This window comes from Carassius gibelio, chromosome A4 (genome assembly GCF_023724105.1).
Source record: "Carassius gibelio isolate Cgi1373 ecotype wild population from Czech Republic chromosome A4, carGib1.2-hapl.c, whole genome shotgun sequence".
NCBI classification, from domain to species: domain Eukaryota; kingdom Metazoa; phylum Chordata; class Actinopteri; order Cypriniformes; family Cyprinidae; genus Carassius; species Carassius gibelio.
The window spans coordinates 10,460,200-10,474,656 of record NC_068374.1 but is presented as its reverse complement, the minus strand read 5'-3'; the positions used below and the strand labels follow the sequence as shown (position 1 = coordinate 10,474,656).

At 36.5% G+C, this 14,457-nt stretch overlaps 1 pseudogene; it reads right to left on the bottom strand.

The window, feature by feature from the left end:
* Positions 1-4,529: 4,529 nt before the first annotated feature.
* On the bottom strand, positions 4,530-13,957 carry LOC127970526 (4-galactosyl-N-acetylglucosaminide 3-alpha-L-fucosyltransferase 9-like; annotated as a pseudogene).
* Positions 13,958-14,457: the final 500 nt, after the last annotated feature.

Below are 14,457 nucleotides of genomic sequence, written 5' to 3'. Positions count from 1 at the left end.
GCCAAAAACACGGTTTGGAAAATAGATTAATGTTGTACTCGCTTATTATATACATTTTTCTACATTTTGAACACAAACAAAGTTACGGACCGCAGCTCTGATTGGTTGTTTTTTACCGGGAGTGATGTATTTCTGCAAATGGCAATAGGACCACTGGGAGGAGCCAGAGGAGCTTGATTTTTTCACAGATTATCTGTCTCTTATTTTTCATAAAATGTATGTTGTATAAAATTACTGTAGATGTAATCTGTATACTCATTTAACACCTGTTTTTGTCCAACTGTTAAAAAAAACAGTTATTGTTCAAATGTAGTGCAACTGAAATATTGTAAATATCATAAAATATCTTTATTTAAAAAAAATTATAGATGGTCTCCCATTGGTCTCAAAGTCCTGCAGTATTTTTTAATTTCGAGTATGATTTAACAAAAATAGGTTCCTGTAAGCTATCATGTCATGTTCCCAAATTTGAAAAAGTAAAATGCCAAATGGTATTCTATTTAGAATTTATTATGAACATCAGCTTTGGGTCAAATCACCATACAGCTGTCCCCCCCACTTTTAAAATGGCTGCTACGCACCTGTTTTTCTGCTTGTTGCTATTTCTGTCTGGGGTTTGAGGTGACCCCAATAGTGTCATATATAGCCCCTAGAATGTGAATTCTACCGCTAAATCCCTTTTGAACGCGATTGGGCTATTTTTTTTTTTAGTAGTAACTGGCGGTTTTGAGAAACCTGGCAACCCTGGCCTGGAAAGCACACGGAACTCTGCCAATGTTCACATCCTCTGGCGAGAAAAGCTTGTAAATCATCCAACACAAACGACTGCAGATAATCACCGCGACACGGAGCTAAGCCAACGATCCTGTGTGCATCTTAGAGGAATGTCAAACTCTAGATAGTTTGCGGGACACAAACTTAATTAGCAAGTAAATGAATAAACGCAACGGCTTGAGCAAGGAACAATCACGTCAGAATCTGCGGTTGTTGTCGCGTCGGCATCTGCGAACTCAAACATGTGTAAGTGCGATCTTTTATACAGGAGTATAAGGACGTGATTGGATAATGATGAAGGTAATTGGTGACGAAGTGATTGAGTCTTCCTGGCAGAACTTAGGCTAAAGCTTCCATTTCTGCTTAATCTGCAACAAGATTAGTTTTTTAAAAGAGGCAGCAATCTCTGCAGACAATGAACCAGACTTTCTCTCCTTTCTCCTCTCCTTCACTTTTTCTCTCACTCTTCCCTCTTCCAAGCAGGATCATTTTTATTCTTGCATGTAAATAATTGTAAATGTTCTTTGTATATATTTTATATATCTTTTTTTTTTTTTCCGGTCGTCTTCATTTCGTTGGGTGAAACATCTCTCTCACTCAGCAGCAGAGTCTGTGAGCAGCAACAACTTCCCCTCCGCGCTCAGAGCATTTAATATTCACTCCAATCCTGCGCACTGATACCAGAAACACTGCCGCCTTCACTCCGTGGATAAAGTATTTCAGTATGTTTGAAATGTTATGTTTAAAATTACAGGAGACTTTCAAAGTGGCTTAGGCTATTGTGTGTAAACTTTTTTTCCCTATCACATGCCAAACTAATAACACTGTAAGCATTAAATCTTTAATTGCTGCTTTCTGCTGTGCAAATTTTATTTGTGAGGAAAATAACTACATTTGTGTCAGTTATTTTATCTAAACAGATCGATTAATTTCTTCAAGATTTCAAAATAAAATAGCCTACTGATAACATAGTAGCACTGTAAGATTACATTTGTTTGAACGCATTATTGCTAAAGCGATTGTGTGTGACTGTGCTTTATCTGTTTAAATCATGCTTTAACCTGAAAATAATCAGCAAAAGAAACAGACAAACTCCTTCTCGCTCGACTCTTGCAGTCATTATAACCTGATCATGCTATAGCTAAATATGTTTAACATGAACTCTTGCTGAATATGCAGTTATATTACAGGCTGTTGGCATGAATTGTACTCGTGATGGAGGCTCTTGGAGAAAACACGACACTCAGACTCTTAAAAATATCCTCTCCTCGCTCCAGTCAGAATCACACGCTCCGCTCATCCTCTGTTCGGCAGCATGTCTCTGTCTCAGACGTGCGGGGAGGGTTGAGCCCTGAGTGGATTCGAGTTAATCGCTAAAGTCGATTTATCACCCAGCCCTACTTCCTTTCATATAATTTAATATGAAAAAAATTGCAGCTTTAATTGTGTACATTTGTGAGATATTTGTAAAGTAAGACAAATATACTGTTTACTGGACAAGAAGACTTTATTGAAGAGAGTTTTCTCAGAACAGACTAAAGGAAGTGAGCTGGGTTTGTGTTTCTCGATGTGTGATGAAGAAACTGCAGACGTGGTCTGAAAAAAACCTGCTGTTGGTGGTTCACTTCACATTTCGTGAGAAAACTCTCTTTAACAGCAGATCCCCTTTTCATCCTCTTCATGTGACTGTCAACATAAAGATGGATAAAACACTTAAATTGTGTAATTTATAAAACTTGATCTGAAGTCCATTTCCATCTGAACTGCTGTGGTGATGGAGGAGATGTTACCCATGATTCAGTGACACACCTCGAGATCAAGGGCTTTAAATGTGAAGTAAAACTGCAGTTAAGAGTCACCAGATCTACAGTAATCTGAGCAGCTGAAGCTCCAACAGCTTCAGCAAATGAAACACATCTGACTGCTGAAATAACAGAAATAAACCAAACTCTGTATCTGTAAAGACACAAGTGTTTAATTACATGCCTCATTAACTCACACATGACACCAGAGTAATTCTCTTAATGTTCATTTCTGGAGGTACACTAATATTCTCCACTGTAATAATGCTGCATGTCTGAGACACTGATTCACACTCCTTTATTTCATCACAGATTCACCACTGCATACGCCTGCTGTGGAGGATGTACTGGGAAAATCTTATTTATCGATTAACAAAAGTTATTCAGAAATATGACTGAAAACATACTCTGTGTATGTGACACTGAGACAGACGTCGAGAGACGAGACTGTGTCCCTCTTCTGACTGACTGCAGTAGAGTTCAGCATTGACTAGAGATAAACCTCTGTTCATTCTCAATATGAACCTGTAGACATGCAAAAGAAATCAAGTCAAACGGTGTATGAATAAGTGAAGCTGGGAAAGCTGTTTAAAGTTTAATCATCCTCTGCTGAGTTATTATCAGATTTAATATATAGTTGATCTAATCGAAGGCTGTACGGCTGGAAGTCAGTCACAGTTGTTTCTCTTTTATTCAGTGATTCTTCTTGTTAACAGCAGGTGTTCATCACTAATGCTCAATCAGCACTTCATTATGTCATTAACTTCTTTACACTCAAGTACAGACTTCTATAAACAACAAGAATTTTGCAGAGTATGAGGCGACAGTCTGTCTTAACACTTCTTCAGCACACTTCCTCTTATCAGTTACTGAATACATGACACTTTTCACACATCATATTTGACCTTAGCTAAATTTACAGCGTCTAGATACAGTCATGTTAGTGCAGGAGGAAGAGTGACCGTAAAATAATACTGTTATCTTGAGCTGCATTCCTAATTTAATGTGTGTAAATATCATTTTGTAAAATTTGTATATGCATATTCATATGTTAATATCTATACAAAGATATTTGATATGGTATTAGGGTAGAGTGGGTGAAACCACACATTTGGGAAAAAATGTAACCAACTTTAATTACAATAGAAGCATCAAGTTTTTGATTGATGATTTCCTGTTTGACCTCTGACCTCTTGCCCCAAGGGGATCGACATCCGTGACCTTGAGACCAGCTACATCAGTTCACCTTTCACTCCCACAAAGAAACAATAAAGTACATTATGTGGAAAAGAATGTGTTTTTTTAACCTTAAACCACATAAACACATCGCATTACACCAAATACACAAAATTATGTTCTTTTTAGCAAAATCATATGACCCCTTTAATATAACTCAGACTGGATTCGTCTAAAAGAAGGAAGTCATATACCCCTAGGATGGCTTGAGGATTTTTGGGTAAACTATCCCTTTAACATTTCTTTCTGTGCATGATGTCTATGTAATGTTACATATGTAACATCTACCTAAAACCATGTTTGGATGGTTATAGATAGCTAGCTAAATCTATGCTAAAAATGCTTTGAGGTTAACAGTAACTGATCAAGTTTAACTCGCATTAAACTAGTTATGTTGTTAACGTGTGCTTATTCTTTTACATTTTGTGTTCTGATGATGTCAACTATAGGGAGATCATTATGGCCATCTTGGACTGAGACTAGACTAAAATGTTGAGACTTTTAGTTGACTAAAACTAAACAGTATATGGTTGACTTAATATAATAATAACTAACAAGGACATTTTAACACAGGTCTAAAACTAAAATTAAATTAGCTGACAAAATTAACACTACCCAGGATACATTGTCCCTTTGGGAGTATAAATTCATGGCATTACAGCCTGTATTTTTGCTTTATTTGGTTTAATTTGTTTTCTCTTTTCTATGAGAGTCAGGCTAGTGACATCTGGCATCTGGGAAGTCATTGACATGAATGAAGGACTCGGCGTGAGCACATTTTTCATAGTTTCTTCTCGGAGGACCCAACACCACAGGGACGGTCCATTTAACTTCTCAGTGATGTAGTTCTTGTGGATGAAGTTCTCAGAGGCAAGATAACATTTGCAGCTAGCCATGTTGGACAGTAGTCCTTATAATCCAGAAACTTTATGTAAGTCTTCCCAAACAAAGTCACTTGGATGTATTTTCTGAATTCCTGGTAAAACTTGTTTGTTGTGCTGACACTAGTTGGGGGATTGTTGTTACTTACAAACCCACACACCAGTTTGTCTTTTTTGGGAATTACAAAATTCTCAGCTGGTTTCTTTCTGACAGTCAAGTGACACCATACAAGAATATCTGCACCGTGTCTGTAGCTGAGAGTGAGATTGAACAGGTTTTCCAGTCCTGCTATCTTTATAGCGTTGGTCAAGTCAATTCAAGTCACCTTTATTTATATAGCGCTTTAAACAAAATACATTGCGTCAAAGCACCTGAACAACATTCATTTGGAAAACAGTGTGTAAAATAATGCAAAATGATAGTTAAAGGCAGTTCATCATTGAATTCAGTTATGTCATCTCTGTTCAGTTAAATAGTGTCTGTCATTTATTTGCAATCAAGTCAATGATATCGCTGTAGATGAAGTGACCCCAACTAAGCAAGCCAGAGGCGACAGCGACAAGGAACCGAAACTCCATCGGTGACAGAATGGAGAAAAAAAACCTTGGGAGAAACCAGGCTTAGTTGGGGGGCCAGTTCTCCTCTGACCAGACGAAACCAGTAGTTCAATTCCAGGCTGCAGCAAAGTCAGATTGTGCAGAAGAATCATCTGTTTCCTGTGGTCTTGTCCTGGTGGTCCTCTGAGACAAGGTCTTTACAGGGGATCTGTATCTGGGGCTCTAGTTGTCCTGGTCTCCGCTGTCTTTCAGGGCAGTAGAGGTCCTTTCTAGGTGCTGATCCACCATCTGGTCTGGATACGTACTGGATCCGGGTGACTGCAGTGACCCTCTGATCTGGACACAGACTGGATCTGGTGGCTTCGGTGACCTCGGAACAAGAGAGAAACAGACAAATATTAGCGTAGATGCCATTCTTCTAATGATGTAGATAGAAGGTACATGTTATGTGAAGTGTTTCCGGTTCCGGTTTACCTAATTAATGCAGCCTAAAAATCCTTTAACGGATTTGGATATTAAAAGCATATTAGTATGTTATGTATATGCCAGGTTAAAGAGATGGGTCTTTAATCTAGATTTAAACTGCAAGAGTGTGTCTGCCTCCCGAACAATGTTAGGTACGTTATTCCAGAGTTTAGGCGCCAAATAGGAAAAGGACCTGCCGCCCGCAGTTGATTTTGAAATTCTAGGTATTATCAAATTGCCTGAGTTTTGAGAACGTAGCAGACGTAGAGGATTATAATGTAAAAGGAGATCCTTCAGGTGCTAAACCATTCAGGGCTTTATAAGTAATAAGCAATATTTTAAAATCTATACGATGTTTGATAGGGAGCCAGTGCAGTGTGGACAGGACCGGGCTAATATGGTCATACTTCCTGGTTCTAGTAAGAACTCTTGCTGCTGCATTTTGGACTAGCTGTAGTTTGTTTACTAAGCGTGCAGAACAACCACCCAATAAAGCATTAGAATAGTCTAACCTTGAAGTCATAAATGCATGGATTAACATTTCTGCATTTGACATTGAGAGCATAGGCCGTAATTTAGATATATTTTTGAGATGGAAAAATGCAGTTTTACAAATGCTAGAAATGTGGCTTTCTAAGGAAAGATTGCGATCAAGTAGCACACCTAGGTTCCTAACTGATGATGAAGAATTGACAGAGCAACCATCAAGTCTTAGACAGTGTTCTGGGTTATTACAAGTAGAATTTTAGGTCCTATAATTAACACCTCTCTTTTTTCAGAATTAAGCAATAAGAAATTACACGTCATCCAATTTTTTATATCGACTATGCATTCCATTAGTTTTTCAAATTGGTGTGTTTCACCGGGCTGCGAGGAAATATAGAGCTGAGTATCATCAGCATAACAGCGAAAGCTAACACCATGTTTCCTGATGATATCTCCCAAGGGTAACATATAAAGCGTGAAGAGTAGCGGCCCTAGAACTGAGCCTTGAGTTACTCCATACTGCACTTGTGATTGATATGATACATCTTCATTCACTGCTATGAACTGATGGCGGTCATATAAGTACGATTTAAACCATGCTAATGCACTTCCACTGATGCCAACAAAGTGTTCAAGTCTATGCAAAAGAATGCTGTGGTCAATTGTGTCAAACGCAGCACTAAGATCCAATAAAACTAATAGAGAGATACACCCACGATCAGATGATAAGAGCAGATCATTTGTAACTCTAAGGAGAGCAGTCTCAGTACTATGATACGGTCTAAATCCTGACTGGAAATCCTCACATATACCATTATTCTCTAAGAAGGAATATAATTGTGAGGATATTACCTTTTCTAGTATCTTGGACAGAAAAGGGAGATTGGTCTATAATGAACAAGTTCTTTGGGGTCAAGTTGTGTTATTTTGATGAGAGGCTTAACCCCTTTGCGTGCAAACATCGCTGACGGCCCCAGTTTATTATTGTTTCACTTTCACAGCACATTAAACATCACTGTCTTACTTCATCTGGACAAACTGTGCATCAATGGAAAGTTTAAAGACTCAAGCTTCGATATTTGACCAATATTTTGATAAAACATTGTTGCAGTGACAGATATTTAGTGATTTATGTCAGGAGTGCAAAATAATAAATCCGTATTATGCCACATTTTGAATAGAAATTCACAACTCACTCATATTCAGTCACGTCAAGAGCGGTTTATTTGTGTTCACATAGACTCACTGAACAGCGTCAATAAGGATTTACAGACCAAAGATGCATATCTGCGGAGATATATGGATATATTTACTGATGTTTACTTCATATTTCTTGTGACAGAATCGTCATTTCTATTCATTTTCCACGGATTTACGCGATCAGATGATAAACAGCCTCTCCCAGCGATCTCTGTGTGCGTGCAGTAGTCACAGCTCGTGCGGTGTGTGACTCAGACTCTGATTGGGTCTTTCAAACGTCAATCTTAGAGTTTCATATCTGGACACCGCCCCATCGTGTCACATGCTTCCTGCACACTTCCTGGTAGTTATCTGGCCAAAACAACACTGAAACACCTCTGTACACACAAAATATCCGAATAATAAACCCGCGATTACGATAGTAAAGCTTGGTATGAGAATTTCTTGAGATCTGGGGCGTTTTTATAAAAAAAATCGAAAATGTACATCGGAAATGCTAACTTGTGCAGCGATGAAAAAGGCTACAAATAACATATTTTTACAACAGTAAACGACCAAATTCCACCCCTGATCGCTAAAGGAAGTTATTATAAACACTCGATCGGGGTTTAAAGTGAGTTTTGAGTAAAAGTGTACTAATAATTTCATAAATTGTCAGATGTAGCTTGATGCTAACGTTAGCACCAATGCTACTAATAGCAGGTGCTTTTCTTCTTCATAATGCATTTTTGTCTCAATAATTCACGTAAGGTCGTAAGAAAATGTTTTGTTGTATTTTTATAGTAAGACTTTTGATAAATAAGGGTTAAATGCAAAGAGAGACTGAAGTGAGATCGCTGCTTTGTTGCTTTGTAAAGCCTGAAAAACCACAATCAAGGCTAATAAAGGTGGAATAAAAACAAAAGAATAATGATAAAAGAATAATGCGGATAATGTGTCATACTTGGCGGAGGTGTGAAAGAACCGTTTGGTGAGAACAATACAATCATGATTCGGGCAGTTTTCAACAGTGAAACATACACAAAGAGAACAGGAGAGTTTACATGTGAGATCTTACAGAGATGACAAGGGCCATAAATCAATCTGATTAGCCTTCTCTAAAAACACACATGACATGGCCTTAGAAAATATTTCATAAAATTCACAGTTTTACAGATTCGATTATGAAATTTTTTATGAAGTCTTGGAAGACTTGTGGCCTTAGCTACACTGTGTTTTCAAACTCATTTCCTACATCAACATTTTTTTAAATACATTTAAAACATATGTTTTTAATATTTTTATTTTTGTTTTTATGTTTGAGCTTATATATCTCTATTATCATAACAGTCTGAATGATTCTGATTCCTGAACAGTAAACTTTAAAGTGTCAGCTTTGTGAACAAAGGTTGATTATGAATCTAGTCAGAAAGAATCATGAGCAGAAACCTTTTTATTTTGGGTATGTAATTTCGGTCTCCATGCCAAAAAAGGGGGGTTACTAGTAAGGGGTTAATAACAGCCAGTTTGAAGGTTTTGGGGACATATCCTAATGACAATGAGGAATTAATAATAGTCAGAAGAGGATCTATGACTTCTGGAAGCACCTCTTTTAAGAGCTTAGATGGTATAGGGTCTAACATACATGTTGTTGATTTAGATGATTTAACAAGTTTATACAATTCTTCCTCTCCTATAGTAGAGAATGAGTGGAACTGTTCCTCAGGGGGTCTATAGTGCACTGTCTGATGCGATACTGTAGCTGACGGCTGAATGGTTGCAATTTTATCTCTAATTGTATCAATTTTAGAAGTAAAGTAAATTGTTCATCTTAACTTGGTTTGTATGTTTTTTGTATTTTCTAGTTCGGGGAACAGACACAGTCTCTATAGTGTGATATCTAGGTGAAAGAGTCTCTATGTACTGAGAATTAACTGACCTCTGTGACGTGAGGCAACTAGCAGACGGTCGGTTTAGCCAGTCTGTCTGCTTCCTGACCTGGGCCCCAGTTAGTCAAGTATAAACACTAAGACTATTTGCCATATTTCTAGAGAGAAGAGTGGCGCCACCCCAGGAGGGATGAAGACCATCTCTTTTTAACAGGTCAGGTCTGGCACATGGTGATGATTGTAGCCCTTTAATGGTGTGTGTGTTCTGCTAAAGTCTCAAAGAGTTGTTTCGTTCCAGCTCAATTGATCACTGTTTTCCCTGGCTTGAAATTTTATTTTTGCAAATTGTTTATTTTGTTTTTGTTCACTTTGGTTGTTGGCTCATGACTATTGTTTGGTCTGTTTATTTTTCATGCCAACTAGGCCATTCCTGGCAGTTTTACTCAGTGGAAATATATTCACCATCACTCACATGTGTATTTCATGCTTGAGCGACTATGTATGAAGTTTGTTATTTGGGTTCATTGTATTAATTTTTTTTTATTTTCTTTGAGTGTGATTTATATTATCCTCTGCCATTATGTGGGTCCATCTTGCATGAGTAAATTTAGTCAGCTTGGAAGTAAAACGACCTGATTATTTGGTTACTAAATTAAATCTGTGTTTATAGTCATTCTTCTTTAAAATTATTAATTTACAGGTGAATCACAATAAATAAGAATGTCATGGAAAAGTTTATTTATTTCATTACCGTATTTTCCGGACTATAAGTCACACTTTTTTTCATAGTTTGGCTGGTCCTGCGACTTATAGTCAGGTGCGACTTATTTATCAAAATAATTTTGACATGAACCAAGAGAAATGAACTAAGAGACATGAACCAATAGAAAACACTACAGTCTACAGCCGTGAGAGGGCGCCCTATGCTGCTCTATGCTCCTGTAGTCTACACTGAAGACATAGAGCGCCATCTCGCGGCTGTAGACGGTAATGTTTTCTCTTGGTTCTTGGTTCTAAATAAATGCGACTTATATACGTTTTTTTCCTCCTCGTGACGTATTTTTGGACTGATGCGACTTATACTCAGGTGTGACTTATATAGGGATGGGTACCGAAACCTGGTATTAAAATGGCCCCGGGGCTAAATTATGAAAGACCGTAGTATCGGTAAGATCTGACGGTATCGGTTCTGCTTTCGGTACTGTAGGGGAAAAAATTTATGTACTATCTATTTTTGCTTAAAGGGTTAGTTCACCCAAAAATGAAAATGATGTCATTAATAACTCACCCTTATGCTGTTCCAAACATGTAAGACCTCCTTTTATCTTCAGAACACAGTTTAAGATATTTTAGATTTAGTCCGAGAGCTCTCAGTGCCTCGGTGTGTACGGTCTACTGAAATGTCCAGAAAGGTAAGAAAAACATCATCAAGTAGTCCATTTGACATCAGAGGGTCAGTTAGAATTTTTTGAAGCATTGAAAATACATTTTGGTCCAAAAATAGCAAAACGACGACTTCATTCAGCATTGTCTTCTCTTCCGTGTCTGTGTGAGAGAGAGTTCAAAACAAAGCAGTCTGGATATCCGGTTCGCGAATGAAGCATCCAGTTCACCAAATCGAACTGAATCGTTTTAAACGGTTCGCTTCTCTAATACGCATTAATCCACAAATGACTTAAGATGTTAACTTTTTTAATGTGGCTGACTCTCCCTCTAAGTTCAAACAAACCAATATCCCGGAGTAATTCATGTATTCATGTAAAATCAATCAACTCATTTTTAAATCAATATTTTGTGTCAAATTATTTATTTATTTTGTAGGTAGCAATGTAATAAGGGGGATCATGTATAGCGAGGCAGTTGTTATAGAGAATAACAACCCCTTCAGGCTGATTTTTCACCAGCAATGACTGCAAACTCACCTGTTGGCCGCTCATCGTATTCAAAACGTCCCTCACGCTAGCGTTTATTCTTCTCCTCTGTTTCCATGTCGTTGGCGGCGCCAAGCAAGTCGCTAACAGTGCCACCTGCTGTTGTGGAGTATGAATTACATGACAGTTTACTAGCATGTGTGTGGATCTGAAGGCATTTGCGTGTGGATCAGCAAGGCGGAAAATTTGTGGCAAAAGTCACGTGACTGTTTTTCGTACTTGAAGGATTTTGTTTTGTACTTGAAGGATTTTTTTTTTATTGAAGGATTTTTTTTTTGTACTTGAAAGATTTTAGAACTTGGAGGATATTTTTGTCATGGAAGAAATACGTTTCTTTGTATATGTAAAATGTACTGTATTTGTTTGATAGCTACGTTTTTTATTTGCAGAACAAAATGCATAAGTTTGTGAGTGATGTTTTGTATTTGCAAACCACACTGAGTTTGTTTGTGAATCGTTGGGTGTGAGTAAAACACATTTTGTGTGTGAGGTTTTGGCATGATTCTCACTCGATATGCAAGCCCTCTCAGGTTTAATAGCAAAATCCAACAAATTTCTTGAAATCCAGTTGCTTGAACCTCTCTGTAGTCTTGCAGGGGTTGCAAAAAATGAACTTCAGAATGAAATTTTTGTTGCCAAACCAATGCTGTCCAAAAAACTTCCATCTGATGCTGAATGTACTGCTGTTTGCAAACTCTCGCAGGAATACAAAGATGCATTTGCAGGTCTTCATAAATTGTATGTATCTGCTATGGTCATGGGTGTCTCTACTGCTTCATTCTCTGGCAAGAATTTTGACACCATTCCAGCGAACAATGCTTCATGAGAGGAAAAAAAAAACTTGTGCTTTTAGCTCATGAAAAAGCAATAACACATGAACTGGACATGGATGAGTTTGTAACAGAATTCTCTAAAATGAGTAGAAAGCTAATGCTGTAAATATTATAGTGACAGAAGTAGATCTGTTTTAAGACCTGCCCTGTTTTCCTCAAATCTAAAGTCACTAAACTGTTACAAGATCTACTGTTTGGTTTAAAAAAAACAGGCCTACATAAGATTGTAAATATATATATATATATATATATATATATATATATATATATATATATATATATATATAAAACACTAACAATTGCCTTAAACATATATTAAAACTACATCAATAGACATGTGAGATGAAAGCATTAAAGAATGTAATTGAATTAAAAAGGAAGATACTTTAAATGTGACATTAAAAACCACCAGTAGGTGACAGCAGGTAACTTTTAACCTGTTAAATGTCACCCCGTCCCGTATACGGGACGCCTACGTTGACTATACTATATTACAATCAAATCTAATCGAATCTTGACAAACTATATATCGTTGGAAAGGTCTAAGACTCCCAAATATCTATTTTACCAATATTTTTTGTTAAACATTATGTAGGAAAAGTAATAGATGAATTTATGAGAAGAGTGCACCCTCAGAAATCTACATTACAAAAGGAGCTTTGACCTTTGTTTAAAAAAAAAGACTTCCTCGTTGCCTTTTTCTCTATCACATTTTAGAAATCATCAGAAGTTATATATTGACTGAAAACATAAAATCTCAAAATTCGTCCTTCAAAACCCATTTTAAAATCAGACATTGCATTACCATGTGAATGGCACATCAAAATCATGTTACAAAATGTTTTCAGTCATGAATTATAAAAATTTAGGTTTGTATCATGCACATTCATGTCTATCTTCAAAAATGTGAGTGACATTTAACAGGTTAATAAACGAGTAATTTAAACAGTTGATTCATTCAGCAATGAAAAGCCATCATGTTGCTTAGAGACACAAAACAGCACTGTGACTTTGTTTGGAATTATTTTTGTTGGCGAAATAGTGCAAAAATGTAAGTCTCTTAATAAAACGTATAGTTCATGAAACTGTTGTTAAAAAAAACAACAACCGATTACATTTGTATATTGTAATTTTTTGAGGGAAAAAAGGCACTCTGCCATGTGAAATTTACCAAAATTGATTAACTATATTTAAGGGGTATTAATATACACATGTTCTGCCCCCATGTCTTTTAATTGGTGATCATTCTGAATGTATTTTAATAGACTGAATCATGCAGTGAAAGAGCACATTCTAAATGCACACACGTAATATTTTTAAAGTGCTCCTGTAGCTCAATTGGTAGAGCACTGCGATAACAAGCGCAAGGTTGGGAGTTCGATTCCCTGGGAACACATGATATGTAAAAATTGATAGCCTGAATTCACTGTAAGTTGTCTGCTAAATGCATACATTTAATTTAATTTAATTTAAATTTTAACAGTTTATTACCTTGTTCGAGTGATATAAGAGGATGGAGGAGAGGGTCCTCACCAGGTCTGGTTTCCACAGATGGTGCAGCCAAGGCAGCAGAAACAAAGAAACTAGAGAAAAAGAAAAAGTGTGCCACACACATCACTCATATATCAAAAGGAATAAATATAATACACAGTTAATAATAACAATAAAACATCTGTGAGTTGGCATTGTAAAAATCACTACATCCAACTTGCCATCAGACATCCACAGTAAGACACGACTCAAGCCTGTATTAACTGTTACAGAAATAATGGAATATAATAAAAAAATTTTGTTATGAAGCTATGGTAATTTTTGCATTTTTCTCCATACTAAATGTGTTCAGGTTACTGTTTTTCATGAATACCAGACTTGTATAGAAAAGAAATAGAAATAGCCATTAATGGTTTTACCTGTGGCTACCATGACCTACAAATGTTTAGTTCTATGGAATATGCTAAATTTTAATGAGCAAATATAAAGAAAAGCAAAGGCTATAAAGACCCAACTCAGATAAGCTGTCAGAATACTAAATATTTTCATATATTTATTTTTACATTTAACACAGATGTTGTTTAAACACATTTATATTCGCATCCCAACTTAACTTAAGCGCTTTACTGCCAAATATCCATTTTCATGAAGATAAATTTTTTTTAATAAAAATTACCGTTGCCACTATGGCAAATTGTGTGGCACTGAAATATTCAGGGCAAGTGTAATGTGACACACTGAGAGATTTCAATATTTTCATACTCTTTTAGTATTGTCAAATTAAATTAAAAATGGCTAATAAATATAATAACTAATAAAAAAAATATATATTTTAAAATATCTTCAACATATGGTGAAAAACTACACACCCATTACATTTACAAATAAAAACAGAGGTAGCAAACAAGTAACCTTTGACATTATATCCTTGA